Source organism: Equus caballus, unplaced genomic scaffold (assembly GCF_041296265.1).
Source record: "Equus caballus isolate H_3958 breed thoroughbred unplaced genomic scaffold, TB-T2T haplotype1-0000340, whole genome shotgun sequence".
NCBI lineage: Eukaryota > Metazoa > Chordata > Mammalia > Perissodactyla > Equidae > Equus > Equus caballus.
The window spans coordinates 384,290-398,496 of record NW_027221872.1 but is presented as its reverse complement, the minus strand read 5'-3'; the positions used below and the strand labels follow the sequence as shown (position 1 = coordinate 398,496).

General features: G+C 52.0%; 1 protein-coding gene across 2 annotated transcripts in view; it reads right to left on the bottom strand.

Moving 5' to 3' along the window:
* LOC138922046 (solute carrier family 41 member 3-like) overlaps nt 1-14,207 on the bottom strand; it is an 88,245-nt gene that overhangs the window by 12,719 nt on the left and 61,319 nt on the right. The window contains exon 1 of one of the 2 annotated variants that reach the window (XM_070258881.1): nt 521-653. The exons of the other annotated variant lie outside the window; for it this stretch is intronic. The gene's annotated coding sequence lies outside the window, so the exon portion shown is untranslated. Of the gene's footprint in view, nt 1-520; nt 654-14,207 lie in introns of those variants that run through there. 2 annotated transcript variants of the gene reach the window in all.

Sequence of the window (14,207 nt, the reverse complement as noted above, 5' to 3'; positions counted from 1 at the left end):
TTCTCTCTTCTGAAATGTCAGTTCTAAGTGAATCTGAGTTTACACGGCCAAGCTCGTGGTCTGGTGACAATCACACAGGGACTTCACATGGGAAACCACCACTTGGAGAGCACTCATTAAAAACCACCTCCGCCACTACCTGGCTTTATGTCACAGTCAAATTGAGGTCATACTGTGAGTCACCAGCGACATTTCTGAACTTTCACATATCTTTGGACGATTCCAGTTATGTCCATGCTGCTGAGCTGACCTCATCTCTGGGCTTCCGTTTGCTTAGCTGTAAAATGGGGAGCTAGGACTGGCATTCTCTACAAGGCCAGGCCTTCTGAATCATTTGGTTTTATGGTTTTCAGAGACTTCGTGCCAAGTGTCTCCTGGCTCTGTTGTCTTGGGAGATGTGGCACACTTGTTCTGCCCTTCCTCTGACCAGACACAGCACTGGGGCCCCGCCTCCACCCAGCCACGTGCACACCAGGCATGACCAGCAGAAGACAGACACCCTGCGTCCCTGTCAGCGCACCTTCCCGCTCCGCAAAGGTCCGAAGCGTGTGGGCGGGGCCGCAGGAGTTCTGCCAGGAGGGTGTCCCTGTCGCTGTCCGCAGTCCACCGCCAGAGGGGGGGCGGGGCAACGGCCGGGCAGCGTCTGGGCGGCGGCGCATGAGCGCGCACGAGGAGAGGAGCGCTGCTGCTGGGCCGCCGTCCAGGGAGGCGTGGGAGGCGTCGGCGAGCCGCGCCTGCCTGCCCAGAGCCGAGCCCGGCGGAGTCTGGCCGCGCTGTGCTGCTCTCTCCCGGGCCGGGCTCGTCCGTTCCCCCGGCGTCCGTGGACGCCCCTCCACGGCCACGGCCGCTAGCCTGAGGAGGCCGTCCTTCAGCTCCCGCTCTTCCTGCTCGCCGGACACGGACGACCAGGGCGCCCGCGAAGATGATGCCATCTGAGAGAGGTACCTGGGGGGCGTGGGCGTGGGGGCTGGTGGGAGGCGAGCGTGTCCCTGAGGAAAAGGCTTGTGCGCCCAGAGGTGCCCGTCAGGTCGCGGGACAGCTGTGCGGCGCGGGGAGCGAGGGGGTCTCTTCGTGCGCCTCAGGCGTTCGTGGAACGGGCGGTGTGTGCCGGGCACGGGGCCAGCCTGGGCGTGCGGTGCCCGGGAGTCGGGCGCTGAAGCGCCACCCGTGGTCTCGGCTTCTTGGAAGGACAGACGCGAAGTCCATAAGGACACTGGTCTCGAGGCGTTCTGAGGAGTGCAGGTCTCCCTCTTTTCGAGGCTACGTTCCGTTGGGGTTTTCCCGAAGCCTGTTGTGGCCCTGAAGCTCAGGCCGGTTCAGGGGAAGTGGCCTGTCGAGGGCCACATGATAGTTGTGTGCAGAGCCAGTGCTTTCCAAAGCCCGTGACTGTGCAGAAGTCTACCTGTTAGGGGTGCAGTGGGGGCTGTCCGGGGAGCGTTGTGAGCACAGGTATGTGCCCCACACTTGAAAGTCTGGCAAAGAAAGCGTGAGGCTGGAGGGTGCTCCGTTCGTTCCCTCCTTCCACAGAAAGTCTGGAGAGTTGACGTTGGGACAAGTCCTTCCTTTCCTCTGGTCGGTGCGTGTTGAGTGGCCTGGACACTTGGTGAGCAAGACTGACAGGTTGTTTGACGTACTGGCCCTCACAGCCTGGTTGGAAAGGACAGACAGGCAGCCACCAATTACCTAGGAGATGCGTAAAAGCAATTTTGTGTTGAGTGTTGAGAAAGACGGCATTTCCTGTTAGACTTTGTGACTTAGGCAGTGATGTTGAAGCTGAGAGCAGATGCCTAAAAGAAAAGGAGGACTTGTGCGGGAGAGTGTTGGGACAGGGCAAGGGAGGAGTAGGGCCTGTCAGAGGAGCTGAAAGAATGCCCTGGAGACTGGGGCCGCGTAGGGACTGTAGGGTGGGGAAAACAAAACTTTTCGATTGAGGCTGGCGCTTTCTATAGGTTTTTGGAGACTGAGCGTGCTGATTCAGAACGTGGCCTCCGGAGCCAGACTCTGTCAAATGGGGTCCTGGCTCTGCCACCTACGGACTGTGTGAACTTGGGCAAGTTAGTGTACCATTCTGTGTGTCAGTTTCCTGATCTGTAAAACGGGGTTGATTATCATACACGCTCCGTAGGTGAGTGTAAAGGTCAGAGGATATTTCATATCCGTAAAGTACTTAGAGCAGTGTCTGGCCCTTAGTAGGCGTTAGTAGTGGTTGATTAAAGAAATGGATAAATGCATACCTAAGTATTCAAGGCTTGGAGGCTGTCCCTGGTGAAACGTGTGAACTTGAATGGATTACACCCAACTTTGCTTAGTTTCCTTTCTGGCTTGCAGTTGCTACTGACCGCATCTGCAGCACTGTGGAATTAGAAATAACCTCCCTCGACTTGGCTGCTCTTGGTAAAACAATCTAATGCTGTCCAAATTATCCCAGGGAAATAAAAGCCTTTTCAGTAGCATAGTAGGGTTAGGCTTATTTAATATGTATTGTTTATATTGGTTTGTTTAGTGTTTGTTGGTAACCTTTTTGTTTTTCTTTTCTTTTTTTTTTTTTTTTGGCAAAGCTGCTCGGTTCAAAAAAGCAGATTAGCTATGAAATGGTTCAGACCCAGAGAAAAGTAGAGAGTCGTGTAAGCAGAGCACGCCTTTCCTTGACTCTCTGTCGAGAGCTTTTGTGATTCCAGCTGCTCTCTGCCTCAGACACGGTGCCCTCTGCGTGTGCAGTCATCTGAAGAGTGCAGGGTCTGGGACCGTGGAGAATCCAAGGCAGTATAGTCATGCTTTGCTTAACAGTGGGGATAAGTTCTGAGGAGTGTGTCATGGTCAGGCAATCTCGAGACTGTGCAAACACCACGGAGTTCCTAAACCTGGATGGCAGAGCCTCCTACACACCTAGGCCATATGGGACTAATCTGATGGGACCCCCGTTGTTGACTGAAACGTCCCGATGTAGGGCATGACTGTACTTCCCAACTCCAAGGGCGCGGAAGTGTAGCCTGTGGGGCTTTTGAAAAGAACAGAGACGCTCAAGGCCTACTCTGGACCCACTGACTCAGAATCTACTGGGATACTTCCCGGCTTTAAAGACCAGACGTAGTCCTCCTCTGCAGACATCTCATCAACGGTTTTTCACGCTGGGTTTTCCCTCATCTGAGAAAACAGGCCAAGAGATTGTGAGGATCCATAATTAGTGTTTTAATACATTTGGCAGGACTCAGTGTTTTTCACGTTCTGTGATACTGGGATCTGCATCTCCACTGTAATGTGTTAAACCTTGAAATCTTGTCCAAAGGTCATGTCATTACCTAGAGAATCCTTCTGTGAATTCCAGGCAGACTGCCATCCTTCTGCTTCCGCCTCCTCACCTTTACAATGGGGAGAGTAACGGTGACCTACCTTTTGGATGTGAGGCTTAAATGAGACAGTTGGTGCAAAGCAGTTGGCACAGGATCTGGCACAAAGTGAAGCCTTCAATAAATTATGATGACGGTAGTTTTGATTTCCCTCCAGTCGGAATATAGTTGAGTTGAAGTTAGTGGCTGTGTCACAGCTGTGTCTCAGGCTGGTGTCTGCCGCCCGGAGCTAAGCCATAAAAATCCCTAGAATAACTTTTCAAAAGCCTGTTAGCCTCTTGAGCCTCCTACACTTCTTTATTTTAATTTATTTTATTTTATTTTATTTTATTTTATTGCAGTAACAGTGGATTCTAAGATGATATGGCTTTCAGATGTACGTTGTAATATATTTCGAATTCTGTGTAGATTACATCGTGTTCACCACCCGAAAACTAATTATAGTCCGTCACCTCACATGTGACCCTCATCACCCCTTTGGCTCTCTCCCCTCCCCCCTCCCCCTATGGTAACCACCAATCCAATCTCCTTTGCTCCGTGTGTGTTTGTCGTTGTTTTTATCTTCTACTTATGAGTGAGATCACACGGTGTTTGGTGTTTGACTTTCTCCCTCTGATTTATTTCACTTCACGTAATACCCTCAAGGTCCATCCACGTTGTCACAAATGGTCGGATCTCATCATTTCTTCGGGCCGAGTGGCATTCCATTGTGTATGCATACCACATCTTCTTTATCCATTCTTCCCTTGATGGGCACCTAGGTTGCTTCCACGTTCTGGCTGTTGTGAATAATGCTGCAGTGAACCTAGGGGTGCATGTGTCTTTCTGCATTGGTGTTTTCAAGTTCTTTGGATGAATAGCCAGCAGTGGGCTAGCCGGATCCTACATATGGTAGGTAGATGTATTCTTAGTTTTCTGAGGATACTCCATCCTGCTTTCCATAGTGGCTGCACCAGTCTGCCCTCCCACCAGCAGTGCAGGAGAGTTCCCTTCTCTCCACATCCTCTCTGACACTTGTCTCTTGTCTTGTTAATTAGAGCCATTCTGACCAGAGTAAGGTGACATCTCCTTGTAGTTGTGATTTGCATTTCTCTGATCGCTAATGATGTTGAGTCCCTTTCCATATGTCTGTTGGCCATCCCTATACCTTCTTTGGAGAAATCACTGCTCAGATCTTTTGCCCGCCTTTTTAATTGGGTTGCTGATTTTTTTTGCTGTTGAGATGTATGAGTTCTTTCTGTGTTTTGGATATTCACCCCTTATCCGATACACGGTTTGCAAGAATCTTCTCCCAGTTGTTAGGCTGTGTTTTGCTTTTGTGGATGGTTTCCTTTGCGGTGCAGAGGATTTTTTTTTGACTTTGATGTAGTCCCATTTGTTCATTTTGTATTTTGTTTCCATTGCCCAGTCAGACGTGGTACTTGAAAAGAGGCTGCTAAGACTGATGTCAAAGAGCATACTGCCTATGTTTTCTTGTAGAGGTTGCATGGTTTCGGGTCTGAAATTCGAGTAAAAGCCGAGGGAGGAGGCTGCAGTTCCCCGAGAGCGAGCATAGCGGGGACCCTGCGTCCCTGTCAGCGCACCTTCCCGCTCCGCAAAGGGCCGAAGCGTGTGGGCGGGGCCGCAGGAGTTCTGCCAGGAGGGTGTCCCTGTCGCTGTCCGCAGTCCACCGCCAGAGGGGGGGCGGGGCAACGGCCGGGCAGCGTCTGGGCGGCGGCGCATGCGCGCGCGCGAGGAGAGGAGCGCGCTGCTGCTGGGCCGCCGTCCTGGGAGGCGTGGGAGGCGTCGGCGAGCCGCGCCTGCCTGCCCAGAGCCGAGCCCGGCGGAGTCCGGCCGCGCTGTGCTGCTCTCTCCCGGGCCGGGCTCGTCCGTTCCCCCGGCGTCCGTGGACGCCCCTCCACGGCCACGGCCGCTAGCCTGAGGAGGCCGTCCTTCAGCTCCCGCTCTTCCTGCTCGCCGGACACGGACGACCAGGGCGCCCGCGAAGAGGATGCCATCTGAGAGAGGTACCTGGGGGGCGTGGGCGTGGGGGCTGGTGGGAGGCGAGCGTGTCCCTGAGGAATAGGCTTGTGCGCCCAGAGGTGCCCGTCAGGTCGCGGGACAGCTGTGCGGCGCGGGGAGCGAGGGGGTCTCTTCGTGCGCTTCAGGCGTTCGTGGAACGGGCGGTGTGTGCCGGGCACGGGGCCAGCCTGGGCGTGCGGTGCCCGGGAGTCGGGCGCTGAAGCGCCACCCGTGGTCTCGGCTTCTTGGAAGGACAGACGCGAAGTCCATAAGGACACTGGTCTCGAGGCGTTCTGAGGAGTGCAGGTCTCCCTCTTTTCGAGGCTACGTTCCGTTGGGGTTTTCCCGAAGCCTGTTGTGGCCCTGAAGCTCAGGCCGGTTCAGGGGAAGTGGCCTGTCGAGGGCCACATGATAGTTGTGTGCAGAGCCAGTGCTTTCCAAAGCCCGTGACTGTGCAGAAGTCTACCTGTTAGGGGTGCAGTGGGGGCTGTCCGGGGAGCGTTGTGAGCACAGGTATGTGCCCCACACTTGAAAGTCTGGCAAAGAAAGCGTGAGGCTGGAGGGTGCTCCGTTCGTTCCCTCCTTCCACAGAAAGTCTGGAGAGTTGACGTTGGGACAAGTCCTTCCTTTCCTCTGGTCGGTGCGTGTTGAGTGGCCTGGACACTTGGTGAGCAAGACTGACAGGTTGTTTGACGTACTGGCCCTCACAGCCTGGTTGGAAAGGACAGACAGGCAGCCACCAATTACCTAGGAGATACGTAAAAGCAATTTTGTGTTGAGTGTTGAGAAAGACGGCATTTCCTGTTAGACTTTGTGACTTAGGCAGTGATGTTGAAGCTGAGAGCAGATGCCTAAAAGAAAAGGAGGACTTGTGCGGGAGAGTGTTGGGACAGGGCAAGGGAGGAGTAGGGCCTGTCAGAGGAGCTGAAAGAATGCCCTGGAGACTGGGGCCGCGTAGGGACTGTAGGGTGGGGAAAACCAAACTTTTCGATTGAGGCTGGCGCTTTCTATAGGTTTTTGGAGACTGAGCGTGCTGATTCAGAACGTGGCCTCCGGAGCCAGACTCTGTCAAATGGGGTCCTGGCTCTGCCACCTACGGACTGTGTGAACTTGGGCAAGTTAGTGTACCATTCTGTGTGTCAGTTTCCTGATCTGTAAAACGGGGTTGATTATCATACACGCTCCGTAGGTGAGTGTAAAGGTCAGAGGATATTTCATATCCGTAAAGTACTTAGAGCAGTGTCTGGCCTTTAGTAGGCGTTAGTAGTGGTTGATTAAAGAAATGGATAAATGCATACCTAAGTATTCAAGGCTTGGAGGCTGTCCCTGGTGAAACGTGTGAACTTGAATGGATTACACCCAACTTTGCTTAGTTTCCTTTCCGGCTTGCAGTTGCTACTGACCGCATCTGCAGCACTGTGGAATTAGAAATAACCTCCCTCGACTTGGCTGCTCTTGGTAAAACAATCTAATGCTGTCCAAATTATCCCAGGGAAATAAAAGCCTTTTCAGTAGCATAGTAGGGTTAGGCTTATTTAATATGTATTGTTTATATTGGTTTGTTTAGTGTTTGTTGGTAACCTTTTTTTTTTCTTTTTTTTTTTTTTTGGCAAAGCTGCTCGGTTCAAAAAAGCAGATTAGCTATGAAATGGTTCAGACCCAGAGAAAAGTAGAGAGTCGTGTAAGCAGAGCACGCCTTTCCTTGACTCTCTGTCGAGAGCTTTTGTGATTCCAGCTGCTCTCTGCCTCAGACACGGTGCCCTCTGCGTGTGCAGTCATCTAAAGAGTGCAGGGTCTGGGACCGTGGAGAATCCAAGGCAGTAGTATAGTCATGCTTTGCTTAACGGTGGGGATAAGTTCTGAGGAGTGTGTCATGGTCAGGCAATCTCGAGACTGTGCAAACACCACGGAGTTCCTAAACCTGGATGGCAGAGCCTCCTACACACCTAGGCCATATGGGACTAATCTGATGGGACCCCCGTTGTTGACTGAAACTTCCCGATGTAGGGCATGACTGTACTTCCCAACTCCAAGGGCGCGGAAGTGTAGCCTGTGGGGCTTTTGAAAAGAACAGAGACGCTCAAGGCCTACTCTGGACCCACTGACTCAGAATCTGCTGGGATACTTCCCGGCTTTAAAGACCAGACGTAGTCCTCCTCTGCAGACATCTCATCAACGGTTTTTCACGCTGGGTTTTCCCTCATCTGAGAAAACAGGCCAAGAGATTGTGAGGATCCATAATTAGTGTTTTAATACATTTGGCAGGACTCAGTGTTTTTCACGTTCTGTGATACTGGGATCTGCATCTCCACTGTAATGTGTTAAACCTTGAAATCTTGTCCAAAGGTCGTGTCATTACCTTGAGAATCCTTCTGTGAATTCCAGGCAGACTGCCATCCTTCTGCTTCCGCCTCCTCACCTTTACAATGGGGAGAGTAACGGTGACCTACCTTTTGGATGTGAGGCTTAAATGAGACAGTTGGTGCAAAGCAGTCGGCACAGGATCTGGCACAAAGTGAAGCCTTCAAGAAATTATGATGACGGTAGTTTTGATTTCCCTCCAGTCGGAATATAGTTGAGTTGAAGTTAGTGGCTGTGTCACAGCTGTGTCTCAGGCTGGTGTCTGCCGCCCGGAGCTAAGCCATAAAAATCCCTAGAATAACTTTTCAAAAGCCTGTTAGCCTCTTGAGCCTCCTACACTTCTTTATTTTAATTTATTTTATTTTATTTTATTTTATTGCAGAAACAGTGGATTCTAAGATGATATGGCTTTCAGATGTACGTTGTAATATATTTCGAATTCTGTGTAGATTACATCGTGTTCACCACCCGAAAACTAATTATAGTCCGTCACCTCACATGTGAGCCCCATCACCCCTTTGGCTCTCTCCCCTCCCCCCTCCCCCTATGGTAACCACCAATCCAATCTCCTTTGCTCCGTGTGTGTTTGTCGTTGTTTTTATCTTCTACTTATGAGTGAGATCACACGGTGTTTGGTGTTTGACTTTCTCCCTCTGATTTATTTCACTTCACGTAATACCCTCAAGGTCCATCCACGTTGTCACAAATGGTCGGATCTCATCATTTCTTAGGGCCGAGTGGCATTCCATTGTGTATACATACCACATCTTCTTTATCCATTCTTCCCTTGATGGGCACCTAGGTTGCTTCCACGTTCTGGCTGTTGTGAATAATGCTGCAGTGAACCTAGGGGTGCATGTGTCTTTCTGCATTGGTGTTTTCAAGTTCTTTGGATGAATAGCCAGCAGTGGGCTAGCCGGATCCTACATATGGTAGGTAGATGTATTCTTAGTTTTCTGAGGATACTCCATCCTGCTTTCCATAGTGGCTGCACCAGTCTGCCCTCCCACCAGCAGTGCAGGAGAGTTCCCTTCTCTCCACATCCTCTCTGACACTTGTCTCTTGTCTTGTTAATTAGAGCCATTCTGACCAGAGTAAGGTGACATCTCCTTGTAGTTGTGATTTGCATTTCTCTGATCGCTAATGATGTTGAGTCCCTTTCCATATGCCTGTTGGCCATCCCTATACCTTCTTTGGAGAAATCACTGCTCAGATCTTTTGCCCGCCTTTTTAATTGGGTTGCTGATTTTTTTTGCTGTTGAGATGTATGAGTTCTTTCTGTGTTTTGGATATTCACCCCTTATCCGATACACGGTTTGCAAGAATCTTCTCCCAGTTGTTAGGTTGTGTTTTGGTTTTGTGGATGGTTTCCTTTGCGGTGCAGAGGATTTTTTTTTGACTTTGATGTAGTCCCATTTGTTCATTTTGTATTTTGTTTCCATTGCCCAGTCAGACGTGGTACTTGAAAAGAGGCTGCTAAGACTGGTGTCAAAGAGCATACTGCCTATGTTTTCTTGTAGAGGTTGCATGGTTTCGGGTGTGACATTCAAGTAAAAGCCGAGGGAGGAGGCTGCAGTTCCCCGAGAGCGAGCGTAGCGGGGACCCTGCGTCCCTGTCAGCGCACCTTCCCGCTCCGCAAAGGGCCGAAGCGTGTGGGCGGGGCCGCAGGAGTTCTGCCAGGAGGGTGTCCCTGTCGCTGTCCGCAGTCCACCGCCAGAGGGGGGGCGGGGCAACGGCCTGGCAGCGTCTGGGCGGCGGCGCATGCGCGCGCGCGAGGAGAGGAGCGCGCTGCTGCTGGGCCGCCGTCCTGGGAGGCGTGGGAGGCGTCGGCGAGCCGCGCCTGCCTGCCCAGAGCCGAGCGCGGCGGAGTCCGGCCGCGCTGTGCTGCTCTCTCCCGGGCCGGGCTCGTCCGTTCCCCCGGCGTCCGTGGACGCCCCTCCACGGCCACGGCCGCTAGCCTGAGGAGGCCGTCCTTCAGCTCCCGCTCTTCCTGCTCGCCGGACACGGACGACCAGGGCGCCCGCGAAGAGGATGCCATCTGAGAGAGGTACCTGGGGGGCGTGGGCGTGGGGGCTGGTGGGAGGCGAGCGTGTCCCTGAGGAATAGGCTTGTGCGCCCAGAGGTGCCCGTCAGGTCGCGGGACAGCTGTGCGGCGCGGGGAGCGAGGGGGTCTCTTCGTGCGCTTCAGGCGTTCGTGGAACGGGCGGTGTGTGCCGGGCACGGGGCCAGCCTGGGCGTGCGGTGCCCGGGAGTCGGGCGCTGAAGCGCCACCCGTGGTCTCGGCTTCTTGGAAGGACAGACGCGAAGTCCATAAGGACACTGGTCTCGAGGCGTTCTGAGGAGTGCAGGTCTCCCTCTTTTCGAGGCTACGTTCCGTTGGGGTTTTCACGAAGCCTGTTGTGGCCCTGAAGCTCAGGCCGGTTCAGGGGAAGTGGCCTGTCGAGGGCCACATGATAGTTGTGTGCAGAGCCAGTGCTTTCCAAAGCCCGTGACTGTGCAGAAGTCTACCTGTTAGGGGTGCAGTGGGGGCTGTCCGGGGAGCGTTGTGAGCACAGGTATGTGCCCCACACTTGAAAGTCTGGCAAAGAAAGCGTGAGGCTGGAGGGTGCTCCGTTCGTTCCCTCCTTCCACAGAAAGTCTGGAGAGTTGACGTTGGGACAAGTCCTTCCTTTCCTCTGGTCGGTGCGTGTTGAGTGGCCTGGACACTTGGTGAGCAAGACTGACAGGTTGTTTGACGTACTGGCCCTCACAGCCTGGTTGGAAAGGACAGACAGGCAGCCACCAATTACCTAGGAGATACGTAAAAGCAATTTTGTGTTGAGTGTTGAGAAAGACGGCATTTCCTGTTAGACTTTGTGACTTAGGCAGTGATGTTGAAGCTGAGAGCAGATGCCTAAAAGAAAAGGAGGACTTGTGCGGGAGAGTGTTGGGACAGGGCAAGGGAGGAGTAGGGCCTGTCAGAGGAGCTGAAAGAATGCCCTGGAGACTGGGGCCGCGTAGGGACTGTAGGGTGGGGAAAACCAAACTTTTCGATTGAGGCTGGCGCTTTCTATAGGTTTTTGGAGACTGAGCGTGCTGATTCAGAACGTGGCCTCCGGAGCCAGACTCTGTCAAATGGGGTCCTGGCTCTGCCACCTACGGACTGTGTGAACTTGGGCAAGTTAGTGTACCATTCTGTGTGTCAGTTTCCTGATCTGTAAAACGGGGTTGATTATCATACACGCTCCGTAGGTGAGTGTAAAGGTCAGAGGATATTTCATATCCGTAAAGTACTTAGAGCAGTGTCTGGCCTTTAGTAGGCGTTAGTAGTGGTTGATTAAAGAAATGGATAAATGCATACCTAAGTATTCAAGGCTTGGAGGCTGTCCCTGGTGAAACGTGTGAACTTGAATGGATTACACCCAACTTTGCTTAGTTTCCTTTCCGGCTTGCAGTTGCTACTGACCGCATCTGCAGCACTGTGGAATTAGAAATAATCTCCCTCGACTTGGCTGCTCTTGGTAAAACAATCTAATGCTGTCCAAATTATCCCAGGGAAATAAAAGCCTTTTCAGTAGCATAGTAGGGTTAGGCTTATTTAATATGTATTGTTTATATTGGTTTGTTTAGTGTTTGTTGGTAACCTTTTCTTTTTCTTTTTTTTTTTTTTTTGGCAAAGCTGCTCGGTTCAAAAAAGCAGATTAGCTATGAAATGGTTCAGACCCAGAGAAAAGTAGAGAGTCGTGTAAGCAGAGCACACCTTTCCTTGACTCTCTGTCGAGAGCTTTTGTGATTCCAGCTGCTCTCTGCCTCAGACACGGTGCCCTCTGCGTGTGCAGTCATCTAAAGAGTGCAGGGTCTGGGACCGTGGAGAATCCAAGGCAGTAGTATAGTCATGCTTTGCTTAACGGTGGGGATAAGTTCTGAGGAGTGTGTCATGGTCAGGCAATCTCGAGACTGTGCAAACACCACGGAGTTCCTAAACCTGGATGGCAGAGCCTCCTACACACCTAGGCCATATGGGACTAATCTGATGGGACCCCCGTTGTTGACTGAAACTTCCCGATGTAGGGCATGACTGTACTTCCCAACTCCAAGGGCGCGGAAGTGTAGCCTGTGGGGCTTTTGAAAAGAACAGAGACGCTCAAGGCCTACTCTGGACCCACTGACTCAGAATCTACTGGGATAGTTCCCGGCCTTAAAGACCAGACGTAGTCCTCCTCTGCAGACATCTCATCAACGGTTTTTCACGCTGGGTTTTCCCTCATCTGAGAAAACAGGCCAAGAGATTGTGAGGATCCATAATTAGTGTTTTAATACATTTGGCAGGACTCAGTGTTTTTCACGTTCTGTGATACTGGGATCTGCATCTCCACTGTAATGTGTTAAACCTTGAAATCTTGTCCAAAGGTCATGTCATTACCTAGAGAATCCTTCTGTGAATTCCAGGCAGACTGCCCTCCTTCTGCTTCCGCCTCCTCACCTTTACAATGGGGAGAATAACGGTAACCTACCTTTTGGATGTGAGGCTTAAATGAGACAGTTGGTGCAAAGCAGTCGGCACAGGATCTGGCACAAAGTGAAGCCTTCAATAAATTATGATGACGGTAGTTTTGATTTCCCTCCAGTCGGAATATAGTTGAGTTGAAGTTAGTGGCTGTGTCACAGCTGTGTCTCAGGCTGGTGTCTGCCGCCCGGAGCTAAGCCATAAAAATCCCTAGAATAACTTTTCAAAAGCCTGTTAGCCTCTTGAGCCTCCTACACTTCTTTATTTTAATTTATTTTATTTTATTTTATTTTATTTTATTGCAGTAACAGTGGATTCTAAGATGATATAGCTTTCAGATGTACGTTGTAATATATTTCGAATTCTGTGTAGATTACATCGTGTTCACCACCCGAAAACTAACTATAGTCCGTCACCTCACATGTGACCCTCATCACCCCTTTGGTTCTCTCCCCTCCCCCCTGCCCCTATGGTAACCACCAATCCAATCTCCTTTGCTCCGTGTGTGTTTGTCGTTGTTTTTATCTTCTACTTATGAGTGAGATCACACGGTGTTTGGTGTTTGACTTTCTCCCTCTGATTTATTTCACTTCACGTAATACCCTCAAGGTCCATCCACGTTGTCACAAATGGTCGGATCTCATCATTTCTTAGGGCCGAGTGGCATTCCATTGTGTATACATACCACATCTTCTTTATCCATTCTTCCCTTGATGGGCACCTAGGTTGCTTCCACGTTCTGGCTGTTGTGAATAATGCTGCAGTGAACCTAGGGGTGCATGTGTCTTTCTGCATTGGTGTTTTCAAGTTCTTTGGATGAATAGCCAGCAGTGGGCTAGCCGGATCCTACATATGGTAGGTAGATGTATTCTTAGTTTTCTGAGGATACTCCATCCTGCTTTCCATAGTGGCTGCACCAGTCTGCCCTCCCACCAGCAGTGCAGGAGAGTTCCCTTCTCTCCACATCCTCTCTGACACTTGTCTCTTGTCTTGTTAATTAGAGCCATTCTGACCAGAGTAAGGTGACATCTCCTTGTAGTTGTGATTTGCATTTCTCTGATCGCTAATGATGTTGAGTCCCTTTCCATATGCCTGTTGGCCATCCCTATACCTTCTTTGGAGAAATCACTGCTCAGATCTTTTGCCCGCCTTTTTAATTGGGTTGCTGATTTTTTTTGCTGTTGAGATGTATGAGTTCTTTCTGTGTTTTGGATATTCACCCCTTATCCGATACACGGTTTGCAAGAATCTTCTCCCAGTTGTTAGGTTGTGTTTTGGTTTTGTGGATGGTTTCCTTTGCGGTGCAGAGGATTTTTTTTTGACTTTGATGTAGTCCCATTTGTTCATTTTGTATTTTGTTTCCATTGCCCAGTCAGACGTGGTACTTGAAAAGAGGCTGCTAAGACTGGTGTCAAAGAGCATACTGCCTATGTTTTCTTGTAGAGGTTGCATGGTTTCGGGTGTGACATTCAAGTAAAAGCCGAGGGAGGAGGCTGCAGTTCCCCGAGAGCGAGCGTAGCGGGGACCCTGCGTCCCTGTCAGCGCACCTTCCCGCTCCGCAAAGGTCCGAAGCGTGTGGGCGGGGCCGCAGGAGTTCTGCCAGGAGGGTGTCCCTGTCGCTGTCCGCAGTCCACCGCCAGAGGGGGGGCGGGGCAACGGCCGGGCAGCGTCTGGGCGGCGGCGCATGCGCGCGCGCGAGGAGAGGAGCGCGCTGCTGCTGGGCCGCCATCCTGGGAGGCGTGGGAGGCGTCGGCGAGCCGCGCCTGCCTGCCCAGAGCCGAGCGCGGCGGAGTCCGGCCGCGCTGTGCTGCTCTCTCCCGGGCCGGGCTCGTCCGTTCCCCCGGCGTCCGTGGACGCCCCTCCACGGCCACGGCCGCTAGCCTGAGGAGGCCGTCCTTCAGCTCCCGCTCTTCCTGCTCGCCGGACACGGACGACCAGGGCGCCCGCGAAGAGGATGCCATCTGAGAGAGGTACCTGGGGGGCGTGGGCGTGGGGGCTGGTGGGAGGCGAGC